Genomic DNA, 23,964 nt, shown 5'->3' on the forward strand with positions numbered 1-23,964 from the left:
TAATTCCAGCACCTTAAAGGATCTTCCCTTTCCTCACTTTACATGATTTCAGACTGTGTACCTGTCCCTAAAATAAGAACATACAAAAAACAAAATATATAGAACAGATTATAGGGGCATAAACCATACTAGTGTTTTGTGTCATAAATCTTATCAGTTACTAACAAATCCCACCACATATACACACAACACACAAATCATGACTAGTAACTTTACTAATAGATTGTCTTATATAGAGCAAATATTCAAGGACTGTTTAAATACGTATCATTCATAAATATATTTTCAATCTGCACTTGTCTGTAAGTGAACTGTAACATCTGTAAACTGCGGGGCCGGGGGCATGTGCCACAGTTAATTTCAACTTAAGTAGGTTGCTGGCCTGATTATTTAGCTACTATCTCTCACCTCTCAACCTACTCTTCCACTATCTGCATTGTGATAGCGCAAACCAGATTCTCTTGCCAGCTTCATAATAAGTTCTGCCAATGTGGGGACACTAAAAAGAACAGGTAGGCAGAATGAAGATGGAGATGGGCCTTGCTTTTTCCTGTTTGTCTCCCTGCTGCAGAGAAAACAGTTGGTGTTTTCAGTTTTTGTCCAGTCTCAGAATCATCTTCATCCCATGTCCTCAGGCATTCTAGCAGCAGCCAGCCATATACTGTCCTGAGAGAGTGGAAGAAGAGTTCCAAGGTGGAGAAGGGGAAGTGAGAGGAAAGCAGTGGGGGAAGAAAACTGGGGGGGTGGGCGGGGGGAGGGAAGGGGTGGGCAGTAGTTGTTCATCCTCCAGGGTCCTGACTCAGCACAAAGTTTCAAGTGAGTAACTGGTAAGCAGTGACCTCTAGCTAAATCCCTCCTATGTAACAAACAAGGTGACATTTGTGAGATTTTCTTATCAGCCAGGGCCCTCCTCCCATGAGACTGGGTGTTCTCAATGGCACTGGAATCTGAGTATATACTGGGGTCTTTAATGTGTCTATTTTTTTTTTCTAGGTACCAAATTTGAAGGAACAGGCAAATGAAAAAACAAAAACAAAAAGCGTTAAGTGGATGCTTTAATGCTTTGCTGCTACTGCTGCTAAGTCACTTCAGTCGTGTCCGACTCTGTGCGACCCCACAGACGGCAGCCCACCAGGCTCCCCCGTCCTTGGGATTCTCCAGGCAAGAACACTGGAATGGGTTGCCATTTCCTTCTCCAATGCAGGAAAGTGAAAAGTCAAAGTGAAGTCGCTCAGTCGTGTCCAACTCTGGCGACCCCATGGACTGCAGCCTACCAGGCTTCTCTGTCCATGGGATTTTCCAGGCAAGAGTACTGGAGTGGGGTGCCATTGCCTTCTCTGTTAGTGCTTTAGTATTATACAACTTACAGAAAGGGTAAGGGAAAACCCAAAAGGGATGCACTACCATGGTGGCCATGGAAGTCACCCCCATGGCCACTGAGAAGCCAGCCTAATGCTTAGCTCTCATCATCACTGGGTGTGCCTGTCAGAAACACTCTGCCACACCCGATTCAGGAACCCTTACCACAGACAAGTTGGTTATGTGGTCACTCAATTCTGGTGTGTTTCACCTGCTCACCCAGGTTGTCACAAGAGCAGGGCTCATTTTTGTCAGTAGGTATCATAACTTGGGTGCAGTTCCAGTAGTGACTGACTCATCCCTTTTCTGAGTGGAACACACATTCCATTGCACTGAGCCCACTCTGAGTCATCCTGTTCCAGTTTCTGGATACATCAGAGCAAGATGCAGCCACCTCAGAGGTTCTTGCAGCTTCATTAACTTCTCAGCATGTTCCCCTCTCTCGCGAGACTGGCTAGGAAGACATTTAACAAAGTTCTCCAAAGCCACATCATCACCATCAGAGTAGTGAGAGGTGGACAGGTAAATTTCAGAGGCTCCAGGTGGATCTGGCAGCCTCCAAGCCCTGGCAGGAGTGCTGGGCCCCTGCGAGGGGTACGTGGTGGTCATGTCAGGGAGCTGAGAGGCAGCAGCTCACCACACTGGAGCAGCAGCAGACACCTTGGGCGTGATCCAAGGGTGCCGTGAGGCACTGGCAGAAGGCTGGCTCTGCATGGCCAGGCTGGGTCAAGGTGGGGTTGGGAGGTGGGGGGGGAGGGGCAGGTTGGGGAGACACAGAGAACACCAGGTTCTGTTCAAGCACTGTTTAAACAGGAAACCATGTCAACTTTCCACAAAGAATATCTTTTTCCCTGATGATTATTCAGGCAGGTTGAGTCTAAGAAGGCCCTCAAAGATGTGCAACTCTCCCACTGTGTGTGGGCTGACCTAGCAACTTGCTTCTAAAAGAATATAACAAAGGTGACCAAACATTTAGATATAATAGGTACAATGTGACACTGCCTATGAACCACCATCAGGTGAGTTATGGAGTCATCCCCTAGCAATGCAAAAGAGTTCAAGTCCTTCTCTCTCAAACTACACATTAAGGACTTCCTTGGCAGTCCAGAGGTTAAGACTCCATGCTTCCACTGCAGGGGGCATGGGTTTGATCCCTGGTCAGGGAAGTTTCACAAGCCATGGGGGTGCAGCCAAACAATGAAAACACAAACACATATTAAGGGTGTTAATCTGATAGAAAATGAGGGTAGTTTTACGTCAACAAGTTTCCAAATTTCCACTGCAATCACAAGCTTATCTCCTTTATGAGATTGGCTGTCATTCTGCTAAAGGTTCTACACATTTCGTGTATCCATAGACATTTATTTCTGACACATGATGAGGAACAATCTTATTAAAAACCTTATTGTTTTCACTAGTGTGCAAATTAGGTGACTTGGCAGGTTGGGGGTGTTCAGATCCTGCACATTCCAAATAAAGGACTGGCTTTTGACCAGCACCTGAGAGGGAACCTCCAAGCCCTTGGAACTGCCTGCCTGCCAAGAGCGTCTTTGCATACCTGGGGTCTTAACCATGTCATACAGTTTATGCCAGCAATATGATTTTTGCTGAACACTTGCTTTTGTTTGCCTGGGGGTCTCTGGGCCATGCTGTATTGGTTTGACTTCAAGAAGGCTAGAGCTTGAAAAGCTAAAGTCAGTCATGTGGTTTCCCCATGCTGGCATAAGGAGCACCCTTACTGACCCCCCAAGTCCCCGGGCACTAAGGCTCAGGTGAGTTTCTCTGGCTGGCAATATGCAGATGAGTTGTCACATCATTGCTGGCAGAATTACATGCAGTCCATACAACTCCGCTGGGAGGACAATGGATGTACCTGGTTTCTCCTAAGGTCTGCCTTAAGCACCTTTTAAATTTGCTAATCTGTAACTTTTCACTGTCACAACCTGTAATCATAAGTATAGCAGCTTTTGGGTTTTTGAGTTTTCGAGGTTTTGGGGGGGCTTTTTAGTTTTTGAGTCAGTGATTTCAGAGAATAATCAAACATGAGGGTGGTCTTATGGACTGGACATATTTGCCCTCCCAAAATTTCTTTCTGATGTGAATTTATGATGCTTTTAAAGTGAAGCTTGCTACAGTTCAACCTACTAAGAGCTGCTGATATTTAATGAGACATATCTTTGTACTGGGCTCTCCTTAGTGGCTCAGATGGTAAAGAATCTGCCTGCAATGGGAGAGACCCAGGCTTGATCCCTGGGTTGGGAAAATCCCGTGCAGAAGGGATTAGCAACCCACTCCAGTATTCTTGCCTGGAGAATCCCATGGACAGAGGAGCCTGGCAGGCTGCAGTCCATGGGGTCACAGAGTCAGCCACAACTGAGCGACTAACACTGACTGACTGACCTTTCCACTATCGCTACATTCATTAGCATTCTCTCAGTGAGAGTTTTCAACTACATAAAAAGCTAAACTTTGCTCCAAAGCCTTGTCCATATTGAATGCACTCCTCCTTACATGTTTCCTGTGACATAAAAGAAGACATAATTGGTAACTGAAGGCAATACCACATTAACTACATTCATGAGGTTCCTCTCCTGTGAAAACTCTCTGCCATCTCCTGAAGGGACACATCTGGCCACAGGCTCTCCCACAAGAACCACATTCCCTTGGGCAAGGAACCTGTAGATGTTTAATGATGCCTGCACTGCCATAGCAGGCCCCTGCATTGTCACTGTCTCAACAGAGGTTTTCTCCTGTTTAGGTTCTGTGGTACATGAGTCATGGCTCTCTAAAGAATCCTTTTCCACCTTGACTGAATCGACACCTTTCTCTTTTGTATGAGTTCTCTTATGTTTAGTGAGGCAGGACTTGTGGCAGAAGGCTTTCCCACAGCTGCTGCACCCATGGGGCTTCTCTCCCGTATGGACTCTCTGGTGTCTGCTAAGTATGGACTTCGTGGAGTAGCTTTTCCCACACACGTTGCATTTGTGGCACTTCTCTTCTGTATGACCTCTTTGATGTCTAACAAGATTTGACTTCTGAAAATAGGCTTTTCCACACTCACTGCATGCATAGGGAGGATTTCCAGTGTGAAATATTTGATGTGCAACGAGACATGGCTTGTGACTGAAGGCTTTACCACACTCTTTGCATCTATAGGGCTTCTCTCCAGTATGAATTTGCTGATGTATAAGGAAGTTAACCTTCTGGATGAAGCCTTTCCCACATTCACAGCACATATAGGGTTTCTCTCCCGTGTGAGTTTTCTGATGTACAAGGAGCTGAGACTTCCTGGAGAAGGTTTTCCCACACTCACCGCACACGTGGGGTTTTACTCCTCGTTCAACTTGCATGTGTATATTAAGCTCTGCCTTCCTGCAGAAGGCTTTACCACATTTAAGGCATTTATATGGCTTCTCTCCTGTATGTGTTCTCTGGTGTACAGCGAGTTGAGACTTTTTGATGAAGGTTTTACCACCTTCCATACATTCATGTTTCTTTTTCAATCTGATGTATACTGAGTTTTGAATTGGTGCAGAGAATGTTTCCATGTTTATAGCATTTAATTAGTGTAATGTTTTTCATGCTTACTATGAAGAACTAATTTCTCTTATTAAACTTGTCAGGATTCTTTGCTATGGAGCTTTTATTCTGGTTAACTAAATCTAAATTAGAGTTCAGTATGTCAAACTTATCATGGCTTTGCCTTAAAGTAACAAGATTTCCATGCAGACAAAAAATATTTCCCAAAGAACTGAGTTCATGGCCTCTTTCCATATTTTTATGCTTGTATTGGATTTCCAAGGATTGCTGCATAGGATCACCAACTTCTAGAAAGAAAATAAATTTTCACAATTAGGTTATGCAATAAAACTGCTTCTAAAATGAAATGGTTTGGGCTAGCTCTCTGTGACAGTTATGTCATATGAAAAAAATCATTAAGTGTAAATTTACTTCTTGAAAATGGGGGGAAACACAATAAGGCCATAACATCTTAAAAAAAAAAAAAAAAGATACAGAATCAGTGGCAGACAATTCTCAATTAGTAAAGTTTTTGGTGCTCTCCAAAGAGATCCTTGCAAAACCGGCAAAAGAGGACAAAACAGAAATGTGTGTCATTAACACAAAATAAAATAAGTTAGAAAGACATCTGATCTAACATGAGGGAGGATGTATCCATTCTCTCCCACAATGTTTATTGAATGTCTAATATGTATCATGTGCTGTCATAGCATCTGAATACACACCAAAGAGAAACACGTTTTATGCATTCCCCTGGGCAAAAGAGGACAAAATGGAAGCAAAGAAATAAGACAACTTCACACTGAAAAGTGGTTCCCAGCACATGAAAAAGAACAATGGGAAACAGGTAATTACCTGTGAGGAAATAAAAGGTGAGCCAAGAAACTAGGAATAAAAATTAAGCAGCTTCATGTAAGTAACTTCATGTTTCATTCAAGTATGACAGCAGTGCAAAAGCCTTGACAAAAGAAAGGTTTGGGCCAGGTCAAGAAATAGAAAGGTAGCCAGTGGGCCCTGAATAGAACAGTTACATAGGGAAAAGGAAAACTTAAAGTTCAAAAGGTAGACAGAAGTCATACTATGTAGATCTGGTAGAAGAATCTGAATTTAATGCTAAGACTAGTGACAAGCCACTAGAAGCTCTGAGGAGGTGGGGGGTTCTAATTTATATTTCCAAAAGACTGCCAACTGCTGCATGGATAGTGATGGGAGAGGAAGAAGTGTGGAAGAGAAAGTTAATGAAGTAATCAGGCAAGAGACAACAGTGGCTTGGTCTGGAGCAACAACAGCGTCCATGTGGACAAGTCGAAGAACTCAAGGCACATCTAGGAGAAGGAAAACACAACATACAGTGTTGAATTCAATGAAAGTAAAAAGGAGGAATTAAGGATTTTCCTCAGGTATTTGGCCTAAATGACTAGAATTTCCAGCTTAAGTTGGTGAGGAACACCAGGGAGACAGATTTTTAATGTAGGAAAATCCGTGTGTATTTTGACACAAACATTCTGAGGTGGGTATCTTAGTACAGACATAAAGAACTCAACTGGAAAGAGGAATTTGGAGAAGATTTTGGTTAGAGGACAAATATGGGGTTATCTGTATGGGCATAGACTCAGAGATATTCCAGGTTCAGTTCCAGACCTCCACAATAAAGCAAGTATTGCAATAAAGCTAGTGACATGAATTTGTTTCCCAGTGCATATAAAAGTTATGTTTACACAATACTGTAGTCTGTTAAGTGTGCAATAGCATTATGTCTAAAACAGAGTACATATCTTATTTAAAAATACTTTCTCATTAAAAATTGCTAACCGTCATCTGAGCCTTCTGTGAGTTGTAGAAGTAACATCAAAGATCATGGATTACAAATCAGCATAACAAACATAATAATAATGAAAAAGTTTGAAATATGGAGAGAATTACCAAAATATGAGAAAGACACAAAGTGAGCAAATGCTGTTGGAAAAAATGATGCCAACAGATTTGCTTGACACAGAGCTGCCACAAACCTTCAATTCAATTTGGTTTTTTCGGCTGCACCACACAACTTGCAAGGGATCTTAGTTCCCTGACCAGGGATCTAGTCTGGTCCGTACCCACTGCAGTGGAAGCATGGAGTCCTAACCACACGACTGCCGATGAATTCCCTCTTTGGGTAATATTTCTATACAAACACAGCTCATTTTATTGTGTTTTGCTTTATTGTACTTTGCAGATAGTGCGTTCTTTGGTTTTTTTGTTTGTTTGTTTGTTTGTTTGTTTTAACAACTGAAGGTTTTGTGAGGACTTCCCTGATGGTCCAGTGGTTAAGACTCTGAGCTTCCACTGTAGGGGACACAGGTTTGATCCCTGATTTGGAAACTAAGATCCTGTGTGCTGTGCAGCACAGACAAAAAAGAGAGAGAAAAAAATAAATAAATATCCAGCAAATATATGAAGAAATCAGCAAAGTATGCATGAGGGTTATAGTTTGATTTCAGGTGAGGCCTAAAATTGTGAAATTTTTTTTTTTTTTTTTTACTTGACTGAATTCATTTCAGTCTATGTGGGAGGCATAATTCTTTCTGAAAATTACAATACTTTATAGCTCTTCTCACAATTTTATTAAAAAAAATTTCAAACATACAAACTGAATGAATTACACAGTGAACAGCTATATACCCACCTCTTTGATTCAACAGTTAACATGTTGCTACATTTGCTTTATCTCATATTTGCCCATCCAGAATGAATAAACAGGCAGATGTACACTAAAAGACCAAGTTGCCATAAGAACACAGCATTCAGGGTGGGGCTGAATGTTAGGAAGGGAAATCAATATTACCTGAGGTTCACTAGTCAGGAGATGATGGTGAATTTGAAGTTCTCTCTTTGCAGAGAGGCATGGAAGCCTGAATTTTCAAAGCAAGGTAAGAAGAAGGAACAAGCAGTGGTACTACGGCAGTCAATGAAGAAGGGAAAAACTTGAGAATCCATAGAAATTTAAAAATCTAAGCAAAGCAAAGCAAGACTCTAGATGAAATAAATCCGTATGAAATCCAGAGGTGAAAACATGAGTATTTTCCTCTAAACGATTAAGTAATGAATATTAACATAGGAGAGGAATCCTCAGAGGCTCTGTTGAGATACTGTCAAAGTTTAGAAACTAGAAGATGAGTCACCATAACACGATTTTAAAGCTGTGAGGCCTTCACGGATCTAGGAATTTATTTCTTTTCTACCTGGATGCTTCTCATTCACTTACCTGGATCATGGATATTTCCCCTTTCTATCCATGGTTTGTCTCCTTGCTTCAACTTGAAGATTTCAATTGGTTTGGGACTTTGATACCCTATTCACAAAAAAATAACATATTATTTAGCAAAATCTTTGGGCATGAAATCTAAACACTGTTCAATGATCCCATTTATATTAACAGATTATGCAGCTACACCTTGGAAGTAGCTTTTCCCTTGGAGTAGCAAAAACTTGAGAATCCATAGAAAGGAAAAAAAAAAAATCTAAGCAAAACAAATCAAGATCCTAGATGAAATAAATCTGTCTGAGGCCTAAGGGGAGACTAAGAATCTATCATTTATAAAAATTCAAGTTATATGTATGGGTCAACAAATTCTGGTCAGTGACTGTAACTAAGACATTACACTTTCACACTTTAAGAGTGTTATTCATTCAGAATAAAGTGCTCTTACAAAACAGTTTTCAAGAAGTAAAGGAAAACTTCAAAAATATGATAGCAAATGTGTTTTGTACCATTACATTTTAAAAATTAAAATTACTTAAAAATATTCATCTCATGAATGTCTCATCCTTTTGACATTTCTATTTTTATGTATCTTTTATAGTACGTATGGACTTCCCTGGTGGCTCAGACAGTAAAGAATCTGTCTGCAATGTAGATGACCTGGGTTTGATCCCTGGGGTGGGAAGATCCCCTGGAGAAGGAAATGGCAACCCACTCCAGTATTCTTGACTGGAGAATTCCATGGACAGAGAAGCCTCGTGGGCTAGTCCACGGAGTCACAGAGTCGGATATGATTGAGTGATTAACTCTTCCTTACTTATAATACATATAATAAATTTAGCAGAATACCTACATAATCGATTATATATATACATAGATAGATAGAGAGAAATATATATATATATATACTCAGAGAAGGCAATGGCAACCCCACTCTAGTACTCTTGCCTGGAAAATCCCACGGGTGGAGGAGCCTGGTAGGCTGCAGTCCATGGGGTCGCAAAGAGTCGGACACGACTGAGCGACTTCACTTTTACTTTTCACTTTCATGCACTGGAGAAGGAAATGGCAACCCACTCCAGTGTTCTTGCCTGGAGAATCCCAGGGACGGCAGAGCCTGGTGGGCTGCCATTTATGGGTTCACACAGAGTTGGACATGACTGAAGCGACCTAGCAGTAGCAGTAGCATATATATATACTGGGCTTCCCTGGTGGCTCAGTGGTAAAGAATCCACTTGCCAACGTAGAAGACATGGGTTTGATCGCTGGTCCGGGAAGATTCCACATGCTGAGGAGCAACTAAGCCCATGTGCCACAACTACGGAGCCTGTGTTTTTGAACCCAGGAACTGCAACTACTGAAGCCTCCATGCCCTGGAAACCTCCTCACAAGAGAAGCCACTGCAATGAGAAGTCTGTGCACTGCAACTAGAGAGTAGTCCCCACTGCCTAGAGAAAAGCCCACACAGCAAAGAGCAAGCACAGCCATAAATAAATAAACAATATATATATAGTGTGTGTGTGTGTGCTGAAAAAAAAAAAAAACAATAAATAAATGTGTTCTTTAAAAAAAAAGAATATGTAACAGAAACAGTAGGCAGTCCGAACAGCCTGCAGTATTTGCTATCTGGTCCTTTGTAGAAGTCTGACAATCTCTTTCACACCATTCGTACTTCAGATATCTGAAATCATTCCACAACTGAGAAAGGAAAGACTGCTGACTTGACACACTAAGCGGCACAGAGGAACAGTCCTCACCCACAGACAGCAGGTTGCGATAGTTCTCCCACATCACGTCCTAGTACAGGTCCTTCTGAGCAGGGTCTAGTAGACTCCACTCCTCCCAGGTGAACTCCACAGCCACATCTTCAAATAATAACAATCCCTGTAGTAACAAATTCTTCTTTAATCTGGGGTGCTTCCTTGATGGTTTGGAAGAGATGTATAGAAATCTAATCATTTCTACTGTGTAGGCTGTATCCATATATGTGATATATTATCCACTGTGGAAGAATGGAAAATCTTATACAGACATCCTGTTACTCTAATTCAGCCACCCATTCGCTCAATCATTCAGAAGGTTTTCTGAAACATGGCCTTTAAAACCTCTTTTAACCTTGACACATGTGCCAACTGTGTGCATATGTGCGTACACTGAACTATGTGCAGGTGATATCCAAATGAACACTCATGTTCTTACCCTCAAGAAGCCTTCATAGTCCACAAGTTAAACAGAAACAACAAGCACTAGAATTAAACATGAAAAACCTGATGATGCTGGAACTGTAAGACACTGAAATATAGACAATGTTTAATGCGTGCAAAGGCATAACAGTCTTAAAGATGAGAGGGCTAACTTGAAGAAACAAAGATCAATTTAAAGCAAGGAATCCAGAAACTGAAAATAGGAATTTCAATTTATAGACTGACTACCAATTAGATGAACCAGAGATCAAATTGCCAACATTTGCTGGATCAAGGGAAAAGCAAGAGAGTTCCAGAAAAACTTTCTGCTTTATTGACTATGCCAAAGCCTTTGACTGTATGGATCACAATAAACTGTGGAAAATTCTGAAAGAGATGGGAATACCAGACCACCTGACCTACCTCTTGAGAAACCTATATGCAGGTCAGGAAGCAACAGTTAGAATTGGACATGGAACAACCAACTGGTTCCAAATAGGAAAAGGAGTACATCAAGGCCATATATGGTCACCCTGCTTATTTAACTTATATGCAGAGTACATCATGAGAAACACTGGGCTGGAAGAAGCACAAGCTGGAATCAAGATTGCTGGGAGAAATATCAATAACCTCAGATATGCAGATGACACCACCCTTATGGCAGAAAGTGAAGAGGAACTCAAAAGGCTCTTGATGAAAGTGAAAGTGGAGAGTGAAAAAGTTGGCTTAAATCTCAACATTCAGAAAACTAAGATCACGGCATCCGGTCCCATCACTTCATGGCAAATAGATGGGGAAACAGTGGAAACAGTGTCAGACTTTATTTTGGGGGGCTCCAAAATCACTGCAGATGGTGACTGCAGCCATGAAATTAAAAGACACCTACTCCTTGGAAGGAAAGTTATGACCAACCTAGACAGCATATTCAAAAGCAGAGACATTACTTTGCCAACAAATGTCTGTCTAGTCAAGGCTATGGTTTTTCCAGTGGTCATGTATGGATGTGAGAGTTGGACTGTGAAGAAAGCTGAGTGCCGAAGAATTGATGCTTTTGAACTGTGGTGTTGGAGAAGACTCTTGAGAGTCCCTTGGATTGCAAGGCACTGCAAGGAGATCCAACCAGTCCATTCTAAAAGAGATCAGCCCTGGGTGTTCATTGGAAGGAATGATGCTAAAGCTGAAACTCCAGTACTTTGGCCACCTCATGCGAAGAGTTGACTCATTGGAAAAGATCTGATGCTGGGAGGGATTGGGGGCAGGAGGAGAAGGGGATGACAGAGGATGAGATGGCTGGATGGCATCACCGTCTCAATGGACATGAGTTTGAGTGAACTCCAGGAGTTGGTGATGGACAGGGAGGCCTGGCGTGCTGCAATTCATGGGGTCGCAAAGAGTCTGACACGACTGAGCGACTGAACTGAACCAATTAGATATAACACAGAAGTGAACTGGACAACAGATCTGAAGTGCAAAAGACAACAATGGAAAGTGCAAAATGAGGTTGAGAGATATGAAGGACATAATGAGAATGTTGAATTTATACCTATTCTGAATCTGAGAGAAGAAAAAAATCTGAGGGCAAGTAATAATCAAAGATATAAAGGCAGATTATATTTTAGAAGTGGTAAAAGACAAAACCTCAGAATGAGAGAACTCAAGAATGCCAAGCAGGAGGAAAAAGAGATCCACAGCTATACACACACGGAGGTAAAACTGCAGACACCAAACTCAAAGGGAAAATTCAAAAATATCCAAAGGGAAACTACATATACATAACAAAAGAATAACCAGTATGATTTATTGCCTCTAAGTTCTCAACAGCAAGGATGACTTCCCTGTTGTTCCAGTGGCTGCTACTGCTGCTAAGTCACTTCAGTCGTGTCCGACTCTGTGCAACCCCAGAGACGGCAGCCCACCAGGCTCCACTGTCCCTGGGATTCTCCAGGCAAGAACACTGGAGTGGGTTGCCATTTCCTTCTCCAATGCATGAAAGTGAAGAGTGAAAGTGAAGTCGCTCAGTCGTGTCCGACTCTTTGCGACCCCATGGACTGCAGCCTACCAGGCTCCTCTGTCCACGGGATTTTCCAGGCAAGAATGCTGGAGTGGGGTGCCATTGCCTTCTCCAGTTCCAGTGGCAAAGGCTCCACATTTCCAATGCAGGGGGCCTGGTTCGATCCCTGGCCAGGGAACTAGGTCTCACATGCCACAACTAAAAGAGACCATACATTGCAACTAAGACCAAACACAGCCAAATAAATAAGTCATTTATTAAAACTTCAGTGCCAGGAAAGATATACTTTACTGAGGAAATGACCTACCTTCTCTGCACAAAAACACAAATCACATAATGCTTTGTATTTCTCTTGTTGGCACTGGCTTCCAAAATGATTGGAGATAATCTGGTAGAGCAACAAATGAGAACGAAAAAGCTGACTTAAAACTCAACATTCAGAAAACTAAGATCACGGCATCCAGTCCCATCACTTCATGGCAAATAGATGGGGAAACAGTGGAAACAGTGTCAGACTTTATTTTGGGGGGCTCCAAAATCACTGCAGATGGTGACTGCAGCCATGAAATTAAAAGACACCTACTCCTTGGAAGGAAAGTTATGACCAACCTAGACAGCATATTCAAAAGCAGAGACATTACTTTGCCAACAAATGTCTGTCTAGTCAAGGCTATGGTTTTTCCAGTGGTCATGTATGGATGTGAGAGTTGGACTGTGAAGAAAGCTGAGTCCCAAAGAATTGATGCTTTTGAACTGTGGTGTTGGAGAAGACTCTTGAGAGTCCCTTGGACTGCAAGGAGATCCAACCAGTCCATTCTAAAGGAGGTCAGTCCTGGGTGTTCTTTGGAAGGACTGATGCTAAAGCTGAAACTCCAATACTTTGGCCACCTGATGTGAAGAGTTAACTCATTTGAAAAGACCCTGATGCTGGGAAAGACTGAAGACAGGAGAAGGGGACAACAGAGGATGAGACGGTTGGATGGCATCACCGACTCAATGGACATGAGTTTGGGTAAACTCCAGGAGTTGGTGATGGAGAGGGAGGCCTGGCGTGCTGCAATTCATGGGGTCGCAAAGAGTCGGACATGACTGAGCAACTGAAATGAACTGAACTGAATGGTTTTTCCTAGTCATATACAGATATGAGAGTTGGACTATAAAAAAGGCTGAGTCCTTAAGAATTGATACCTTCCAATTGTGGTGCTGCAGAAGACTCTTGAGAGTCCCTTGGATCTCCCAAGGAGATCAAACCAGTCAATCCTAAAAGAAAGCAACCTTGAATACTCACTGGAAGGACTGATGCTGAAGTTCCAATACTTTGGCCACCACACCCAAAGAGCTGACTCATTGGGAAAGATTGAGGGCAGGAGGAGAAAGGGGCAACAGAGGATGAGATGGTTGGATAGCATCACTGACTCAATGGACATGAGTTTGAGCAAACTCTGGGAGACAGTGAAGGACAGGGAGGCCTGGGTACACATGAGGTCGAAAAGAGTAAGATACGACTTAGTTACTGAATAACAACACAAATAACCCCTAGGGTCTTACAGTTTTTTAATTAATATTCTGACGTTAAAAATTCTGAGCAGATTCTCTGACGTGCATTCCCCCCTATTTCAAACTTACCTTGACATAGACATTATGGTTGATATTTTTCCTGAGATTCAGGCTCTTAAAAATGTGTCATTTTCCAATAAATCAATTTTTATAAGCCTCTACAAATACAACATGAAAGAAAGGAGGGAGTAAACATGTCAAACTCACCTGGTCCATGGTCATTTTCTTCTGTTCTTCAAAAATGACTGGAACTGGGATTCTTCTGTTTTTCCAGATTGTCACTCAAAAACTGATCACAGACCTCACATCTCAAATTAACGTATCCCCGGAAGTGATCCTTTCCTGGTCCTGGAACTTCGTTCTCCTTACTTCACTTGATTCTAAGGACTTAAAAACAAACTCACTTTACTTTTCCTGGAGTATAATTGCTTTACAATGCTGTGTAAATTTCTCTTGTACAGCAAAGTGAATGAGGGACACACATACATATACCCCCATCTCCTTAGAGTGCGTTTCCATTTAGGTCACCACAGAGCACTGAGTAGATTTCCCTGTGCTATATAGTAGGTTCTCATTAGTTATCTAATCAATAGTGTATATCATAGTATTAATAGTATATACATGCCAAGCCCAGTCCAAAAGCCAATTCACTTCAATCTGTACATTCCCCTGGAAATCCCATGGACAGAAAAGCCTAGTGGGCTACAGTCCAGCTACAGTCCCTGGGGTTGCAAAGAGTCAGACAGGACTGAGGGACTAAAACACCACAACTACTGGGCCATACCCCTTGCTGGTGTTCTTAAAGGTGCTGCGACAGGCAGAGTCATGGCCCCCACACAGATATCCACATTCTAACCTCTGGAAGCTGTGAATATGTTACACCACATGGCAAAGGGGAATGGAGCTTGTTAATGAAATTACAGTTGCTAAAAAGATGACCTACTAATCCAAAGATTCCCTGGATTATTCAGGTAGGCCCAATGTAACCAAATGGGCCCTTATGCGTGGAAGAAAGCAAAGGGACCAGAGAGAGATGTGATATGATAAGAACTCAGCATGCTGTTTCTGGCTTTGGAGATGGGGAGAAAGGGAACCAGGAGCCAAGGAGCATGGACCGACTCGAGAAGCTTGAAAAGACAAAGAAATAGTTTGTCCACCACAGCCTTCAGGAAAGAACACATTCCTGCTGAGACCTTGGTTTTAGCCCCGTAAGATCCATGTTGAACTGCTAACCCATAGAACTCTAAGACAATAAATAGACTTGTGTTTACATGACTAAGTTTATGTTACTTTATCACAGATTGAAGGCAGGAGGAGAAGGGGCTGACAAAGGATGAGATGGTTGGATGGCATCACCAACTCAATGGACACAAGTTTGTATAAACTCCAGGAGATGGTGAAGGACAAGGAAGCCTGGCATGCCGCAGTCCAGGGGATTGCAAAGAGTCGGACATGACTGAGCAACTGACCAACAAAATCACAGAACCAACACAAAATCTAATATAGGTGTCCTCTAACATAAAATCCTAATTCTTGAAAGTTTCCTTTTGTTTAGAAAACCACATCTAGACCTCAAGGCAGTGCAAACACCATGAATATTAACATGCTAAGCAAATCATAAGTATTTTCTTATTTAATCCTTGCCACCAATTCAGATGTATCAAATCACTATGCTATGCTATGCTAAGTCGCTTCAGTCGTGTCCGATTCTGTGCGACCCCATAGATGGCAGCCCACCAGGCTCCGTCGTCCCTGGGATTCTCCAGGCAAGAATACTGGAGTGGGTTGCCATTTCCTTCTCCAGTGCATGAAAGAGAAAAGTGAAAGTGAAGTCGCTCAGTCGTGTCCGACTCCTATCGACCCCATGGACTGCAGCCTACCAGGCTCCTCCGCCCATGGGATTTTCCAGGCAAGAGTACTGGAGTGGGGTGCCATTGCCTTCACTAGGTTTATGTTTAAATGAAACAAGTCAAGGCTTAGAACTTAGAGATAAAGTATCTTGTCCACAGTTGCATACTTTCTCAGAGGCAGTGCTGAATTTCAAACCTGGGCTGCTTCTCTCCACAGCTCATCACCCTAACTACTTTGTACTTTCTTTACCAGACAACCTCCAAAACTTTAGTTCTCTGTAGAGCTGGCTGAAAAAGTTTACTACCCATAACATCACACTAGAAAGTAGCATACAAGCTCAGTGCATATACTAGGTGTCTGAAACAGCTCTTAGAACACTCAATGCACACACACAGAGCAACCTTCTTCCACAAAGAGAGAACTAGAACAGGAGCAAGTCCCAACACTTACTCCAAAGCAGCAAATCAAAGACAAAGACTCACATTATAAGCTCATTGATTCAGTGGGATCACCTTGAGTTTTTGTTTCCACTCCTTCTGGCCACAAATTTTTCCAAGATAATTTCCCAATAGCTTTTCTAAACCCCCAAAACCATAGACCCACCTCCATTCTACCCACCACAACTGTTCTTTGATCTCTTGTTGTTAAGTCACTAAGTCATGTCTGACTCTTTGCGACCCCATGGACTGCGGCACACCAGCCTTCCCTTACCTTCACTATCTTCCAAAGCTTGCTCAAACTCATGTCCATTGAGTCAGTGATGCCATCCAAGCAACTGATCCTCTGTCTTTGACCTCTTGGTACATGCAATTCCACTCGGTCGCCAACCTTGAATCACTTTACTCTATGCACCAGGACCGGAGATCTGGACAAGAGAAAACATATAGAACTATTTATAGGACTATCAAGGACCATCAAACTCAGGACTACTCATGGGGAGGAGAACATGAATACAACATCTCAGCCACATTCAAACTTCATAATCCCCTGTTCACGAGTCCTCCTATCCCTCCTATAATGAACGGGTAGGATTTGCTGATGATTTCTTGGCACTGCACACATTCACTTTATGGCATCACTCCTGTTTCCCTAGAAGGGCCACCTGCTTTTCCAGAAATACACACATGTACAAAGAGAAAAATATGAAGCCTTAAAGAGCAAAGTAGGCCATAGAAAGACATTTTCATAAGTTTCACAAATTAATATAAAAGAAGCTTACTTCTTGACCACAACACAACAAAACCAGAAATGCAAACCATGGTGTATGCATATGTTTAATATTTTTGTGTTACCTTTGCTTGGAAAAGGCACCTCTTCCATACCTTTGGAATGATTTGTATAAGAGATATGGCTTCCCAGGTGGCTCAGTGGTAAAGAATTGGCCTGCCAATGCAGGAGATGCAAGACAGAAATATTAATGACATATTCAACACATACATAAAAACAGAAACCAAAACCTGCATATCCAGGGAAAAAAAATGAAAAACCTTCAAACTAAAAGGGAAATATAAATTAAAACTCTGAATTATTCAGTGGTAAATGACAACAAATCCTGTGGGTGGGTGAGAGAACCTGGATAAGCAGAGAATCATTAACATGCTGCAGAAAAGCCTAAGTATGTAAGTCAACCCTATCCAAATTAATGTACATGTACAGTTTATGTGACTCTAGTAACCTTGCAACTGGTTCACTCACCTGACATGACACTACTGCAGCCATTAAGAAAATGTAATCATTTTATACTATGGAAATGTTTATAATTAGAAATAAAGTGATAAAACCAACATCTGTTATATGTGCATATGTGTGCGCTGAGTTGCTCGGACATGTCCGACTCTTGCAACCCCATGGACTGTGGCCCACCAGGGTCTTCCGTTCCTGGGACGGGACTTTCCAGGCAAGAATACTGGAGTGGGTTGCCATTTCCTCCTCCAAGGGATCTTCCCCTGCCAAGGATCAAACACATGTCTTGCATCTCCTATGCTGCCAGGCGGATTCTCTACCACTGAGCCACCTGGGAAGCCATATTTCTTACACAAGTCATTCCAAAGGTATGATAAAGGTGCCTTTTCCATCCAAAGGTAACACAAAAATATTAAACACATATATACACCATGGTTTGCATTTGAGATCAGCATTTAGGGTAAAAGAGATGTTTTTACTTGTATAGGTTAAACCTGAAAGGGAATACATGAGAAAACTGTGGAGTAGACTTGGAAGCAAGAGAAATAAAACACATCTTTTATAACACATCACTAGATTATATCTAACTATTTTTAAGAGAAGATAATGACAAGAGTGTTGTGTCATAACAAAAGTTTTCAGTTAGTGTCTTGAGGAAGGTATGGGCTTAAAGGAGTGAACTGGATTTGGATCAACTGAATGAATCTGTCATCAAATCCATGCCCAGAAGTCCATATCTTAACCTCAAGCCTACCTACTCTCCAAAGCTCCAGCCTTATGCCTCTTAACATACACTAGTCACCCCAACAAAATAAACCAGAACAAACAAAAAACCTGACTCCAAGTTAAATCTGGACCATAAATCCCCCTTCACTGGCACCCTTCCCCCACCCCAGGTTTCGCCATGTCTGAGCCCCACAGTGACAAGTTCAGTTCAGTTCACTTAGTCGCTCAGTCGTGTCTGACTCTTTGCAACCCCATGAACTGCAGCACGCCAGGCCTCCCTCTCCATCACCAACTCCCGTTGTTCACTCAAACTCACGTCCAACGAGTCCGTGATACCATCCAGCCATCTCATCCTCTTTCATCCCCTTCTCCTCCTGCCCCCAATCCCTCCCAGCATCAGATCTTTTCCAATGAGTCAACTCTTCGCATGAGGTGGCCAAAGTACTGGAGTTTCAGCTTTAGCATCATTCCTTCCAAAGAAATCCCAGGGCTGATCTCCTTCAGAATGGACTGGTTGGATCTCCTTGCAGTCCAGGGGATGCTCAAGCATCTTCTCCAACACCACAGTTCAAAAGCATCAATTACTTCAGCACTCAGCCTTCTTCACAGTTCAACTCTCACATCCATACATGACCACAGGAAAAACCATAGCCTTGACTAGACGAACCTTTGTTGGCAAAGTAATATCTCTGCTTTTGAATATGCTATCTAGGTTGGTCATAACTTTCCTTCCAAGGAGTAAGCATCTTTTAATTTCATGGCTGCAGTCACCATCTGCAGTGATTTTGGAGCCCAAAAAAATACAGTCTGACATTGTTTCCACTGTTTCCCCATCTATTTCCCATGAAGTGATGGGACCGGATGCCATGATCTTCGTTTTCTGAATGTTGAGCTTTAAGCCAACTTTTTCACTCTCTACTTTCACTTTCATCGAGGCTTTTAAAGTTCCTCTTCACTTTCTGCCATAAGGGTGGTGTCATCTGCATATCTGAGGTTACTGATATTTCTCCCGGCAATCCTGATTCCAGTTTGTGTTTCTTCCAGTCCAGCGTTTCTCATGATGTACTCTGCATATAAGTTAAATAAACAGGGTGACAATATACAGCCTTGACGTACTCCTTTTCCTATTTGGAACCAGTCTGTTGTTTCATGTCCAGTTCTAACTGTTGCTTCCTGACCTGCATACAGATTTCTCAAGAGGCAGGTCAGGTGGTCTGGTATTCCCATCTCTTTCAGAATTTTCCTCAGTGTATTGTGATCCACACAGTCAAAGGCTTTGGCATAGTCAATAAAGCAGAAATAGATGTTTTTCTGGAACTCTCTTGCTTTGTCCATGATCCAGTGGATGTTGGCAATTTGATCTCTGGTTCCTCTGCCTTTTCTAAAACCAGCTTGAACATCAGGAAGTTCACGGTTCACATATTGCTGAAGCCTGGCTTGGAGAATTTTGAGCATTACTTTACTAGTGTGTGAGATGAGTGCAATTGTGCAGTAGTTTGAGCATTCTTTGGCATTGCCTTTCTTTGGGATTGGAATGAAAACTGACCTTTTCCAGTCCTATGGCCACTGCTGAATTTTCCAAATTTGCTGGCATATTGAGTGCAGCACTTTCACAGCATCATCTTTCAGGATTTGAAATAAACTCAGGCTTAGAAGACCTCAACTCCGATGCCTTTCAGGGAAGGGTTTTTTAAAGCAATTATTTGTGATGAGGGATGCAGGGTTCATGACTTCCTACTGACTGGTTGGTGGTGAGGTAGCAGTTTCAGGAAACTTCATCATCAACTTTCTAGTTCTAACCAGTCTGGGGTCTACAAGCTTGTGCTCAACAAATAAACATATCTTCCACCCCGGCAGGTGTCTGAGTTTCTGCAGAACAACTCAAAGGTATGCATCAGAACCTATGCATATCCCTTAAGGAGGAACTAAGATTCCGTGAACTATTGTTTCTTGCCTGCTTTTCCTTAGTTTCTGCATTCCCTCACTTCCCACTTTCCTAATTAGTCTGCTCTTTGGATATCCCTTAAAGTCCAGGAGATCAAAGCGTTTTTCTACAAACAAGAAAGGGGGCTGACAGGGAGGGCCTTTTGTACCCAAGAGGGCCCTTCAGGATCCAGCTCACTTTCAATCCCCCTTTCCTTTGATAGTCCTCAATCCTGAGGGGAACCCGGTGGGACACGGAAAAGAAAAGTTCTGGTTGGAGAGGTCAATTATAAAGTCAGCAAGGGATTTTAGGAAGGCTGGGTTTCAAAATACAGAGACACAAACCCTCAGTCATAACCTCGATAGCTTCTCTCTTCAGAGATTTAATAGCACTGACTGCCCAAAGGGCGTATGACTAAAGCCAAGCCTCCCCAGTGACTGAACCCAAAAAAACCGCCTGAAGGCCTTCCACTGGCCTCGCAGGCCCCTCACTCCGGATCCACGTCCTGAACACTACCCACTTGATACTAAAATTCTCAAGGCTCCGGGCAGCTACCAAAGGCTGAATTCACTTCCAAAATGATTCCCATTACCATCTTGTCGAGCGCAAGTCCCTTCTCTGGCTGCCACTAGGGATGCTTCTGATCTGGCGCGAGCTCAGAGCCTTTTGAAGTCTTGGACTTCTGGCCTCCTGCCCAGCTCTATGACGTAACGGGACCACGCCCACCGCAGCGATGCGAGAGGAATCGGTCATCGCAGACGCTAGGGTTCAGAGCGGGAACTGAAATCACCTTAGGACACTTCCTTCCCTTTCCCTCCTCGTTGTCGGTCAAACGCACCATGCTGAACAAGTTTTGAGAGACTGGACCCTATCCAAGACCGTGGCGGCGCGGGCTGGATTCTATTTTGCCTTCTGGAGCATACGGAGAGATGGCGCCCGCCAATACCAGGGAGAAGCACTATGGGGGCGGCCATCTTGAAGGAAGTGCAGTTCCGTACGGCGGAAAGACGAGAGAAGCTAGCCTTAGGGGCCGCCTTCGGAAGGTCAATGAAGTTTGTAGGAGTGAAGACAAGTTATAAACGCGGCTGTCAAAGACAAGGTGAAATCTGGAAAGGAGGTGGAGGAGGATGGAGAATGAGTAAGGTCGGTCTGAGACCTGTTGAAGGGGCGGAGCCGCCGATGCTGAAGAGCTCAGCACTGTAAACACATATACCGGGGGCGGGGAATGTGGCTGTTGCCAATTGCGAACCGAGAGGGGCGAGGCTTAAAAGGAATGCAAATATTTCCTTAGAAAACAAAGGGCAATTCCGAATAATTACATGGTGATATAAAGTATTACATTGTTTGGCATCATTCCCAAATAAAACACTTCAATATTAGCCATTATTTTACACAGAGGGGTAGTAGAGGATATTATCTGTACATCCTTTCTAGAGGGCAATTTAGAAATTATCTATACAATTTGAATCTCATTGATGCAGAATTTCCAATGCCAGGCATTTTTGTTTGGTAATTTTTTTTTTAACTAGGAATAACCTGAGTGTACAATCAGCAGGTGAATAGTTGGGTAAATTAAATAGATCTCTTCAACAGAACAGTCTACAGTAGCCTTTAAAAAGTCAGTTATAGGGACTTCCTTTGTGGTCCAGTGGTGATGACTATGATTCCAGTACAGCCCTGCGGGTTGATCCCTGGACCAGGAACTACAATCCCATATACCATGTGGTGTCCCCAAATTGAAAATAATATAAATAAATAAGCCAATTATGGAATTATCTGTATTTTTTAAATGACTTATTGAAAGGATGAAATATTGACCTCCAGAACAGCATTCATAATATGATCCTATGGCAAACATTACTAAGCATTTCAAAAATTGGAAGGGATTAAGAAAAACTTACAAGTTTGATTATATTTGGGGTATGGACTTGGAGATGGAATCTTCACTAAACTCAAAGATTAACATAGCATCACAACATACTGCCTGCTCCAGTCTGGAAGCTCCTCAAAGTGCACAACTCTAAAATATAAGTCCTCTCCCTTCCAGACTGAATTTTCCCTTATTTTGTTTCTCGTCTAGCAGTCACTACTACACAGTAAATCAAGAATGGAGATGTGTTACCTGGATTGTAGGTTGATGTGAAGGTCAGAGGATCAACCCAAAATATAACCTATGTGTCACCATCACACTGGCCACTGATTTCTGTTAATACCATCTCAAAAATAACCCCAGAATCACTCCCTGTGCTCGCCCTCATTGCTTTATTCCATTTATATGAATTATTATTGAATTTGCCCACCACACCAGCCTCAGAAGTGATTGCCTCTCCGACCACCTCTTTTCCCATACTGCAACCATCTTTGTTATTATACTCTCCACAAAACCCTGAATTAGTTTACTGATAACAGACTAAAGCAAGATCTCAAGAGAATGCTTTTAAGGCTATATAGAGGCACACACTGAACAGATTCTCCATTATCATCTTCATTACTCTCTGCCTCCCACTTAATTCTTCCACTACTCTGCTTACTTCCAAGACTTTGTGGTCTCATAGGCTACCAAGAATTTGTGAATACTTTCCCTCCACTGAAGTCCTTGGCACACAGGAAGCAATGAGAGAATATTAGTTACTATGGCTGTTCTCTCATGAGTCATCTTAGATGTTACTTCTTCAGATAGCAGTCAGGGACACCTTCCAGGCCAGTCTCAAAAACAATAATACGATTATTAAATATAAAATTGCAACTACATTGTGGTACTAACAATAGAAAGTACAAAAGGCATCTAATAGAGAAAAAGATAACACATCAATACAAGGGATGACTGAAGATCATTATCTTTCTAGACCATCATGCTGATTTGACTGCCCTCCAAAAGGTACTATGAATTCCTCAGACAGAAACTCTGTAATATTTTTGTATCTCCAGTTCCCAGAACAAAAACTTGAATGGGTTTCAATAATGGACTATTAAATGCTAACAGGCTTCCCAGGTGGTGCTAGTGGTAAAGAACCCACCGGCCAATGTAGGAGACCTTCAATCCCTGGGTCAGGAAGATCCCCTGGGGGAGGAAATGGCAACCCACTCCAGTATTCTTGCCTGGAGAATCCCATGGACAGAGGAGTCTGGTAGGCTACAGTCCACAGGGCTGCAAAGAGTCAGCCATGACTGAAGGGACTTAGCACACATCCAGAAAAGCTTTTCCTTGGGGAGGGGAAATCTCCCTCATTACTGCTGCTGCTGCTGCTAAGTCGCTTTAGTCGTGTCAGACTCTGAGCGGCCCCATAGACGGCAGCCCACGCTCCTCCGTCCCTGGGATTCTCCAGGCAAGAACACTGGAGTGGGTTGCCATTTCCTTCTCCAATGCATGAAAGTGAAAAGTGAAAGTGAAGTCGCTTGGTCTGACTCTCAGCGATGCCACAGACTGCAGCCCACCAGGCTCCTCCGTCCATGGGATTTCCCAGGCAAGAGGACTGGAGTGGGGTGCCATTGCCTTCTCCGTCCCTCATTACTACCTTATTATAAATTACTACTACTAATATTAGTCATTTCTCCTTTATTTCTCCTCATAGAATTTATCACTTCCCAACGTTTTATAATCCATTCACTCTCTGTCCTTCACTAGATTGTGTGGTCCACTGTGAAGGCTGTTCCTTTGCCCATTTTGTTCACTGATGTTTCCTCACTGTGCAAAACAGTGATTTGCAGTGATGGTGTTTAAAATGTTTCCGGAGGAGTAAATGACCCAAACCCAGGATTGCTATTGCATTCTGAGTTGGCCATAACAGGGCAAATTTCCATTGTTTTTCCTATGAGTTGGACTCACTTTGTAATTGGGATCTTCTATTCTCATGGTACTCTTGCCTGGAAAATCCCATGGACGGAGGAGCCTGGTAGGCTGCAGTCCATG

The 23,964-nt window shown here is 42.6% G+C and overlaps 1 protein-coding gene across 1 annotated transcript in view; it reads right to left on the reverse strand.

The window, feature by feature from the left end:
* Positions 1-4,984: 4,984 nt before the first annotated feature.
* Positions 4,985-23,964, reverse strand: part of LOC113875845 (zinc finger protein 236-like) — a 40,789-nt gene continuing 21,809 nt past the window's right edge. The window contains exons 11-15 of the mRNA XM_027514510.1: positions 16,433-16,586; positions 14,078-14,257; positions 9,877-10,003; positions 8,123-8,209; positions 4,985-5,186 (exon numbers count right to left, since the gene is read on the reverse strand). The gene's annotated coding sequence lies outside the window, so the exon portion shown is untranslated. The remainder of the gene's footprint in view (positions 5,187-8,122; positions 8,210-9,876; positions 10,004-14,077; positions 14,258-16,432; positions 16,587-23,964) is intronic.

This window comes from Bos indicus x Bos taurus, chromosome 18 (assembly GCF_003369695.1).
Source record: "Bos indicus x Bos taurus breed Angus x Brahman F1 hybrid chromosome 18, Bos_hybrid_MaternalHap_v2.0, whole genome shotgun sequence".
NCBI lineage: Eukaryota > Metazoa > Chordata > Mammalia > Artiodactyla > Bovidae > Bos > Bos indicus x Bos taurus.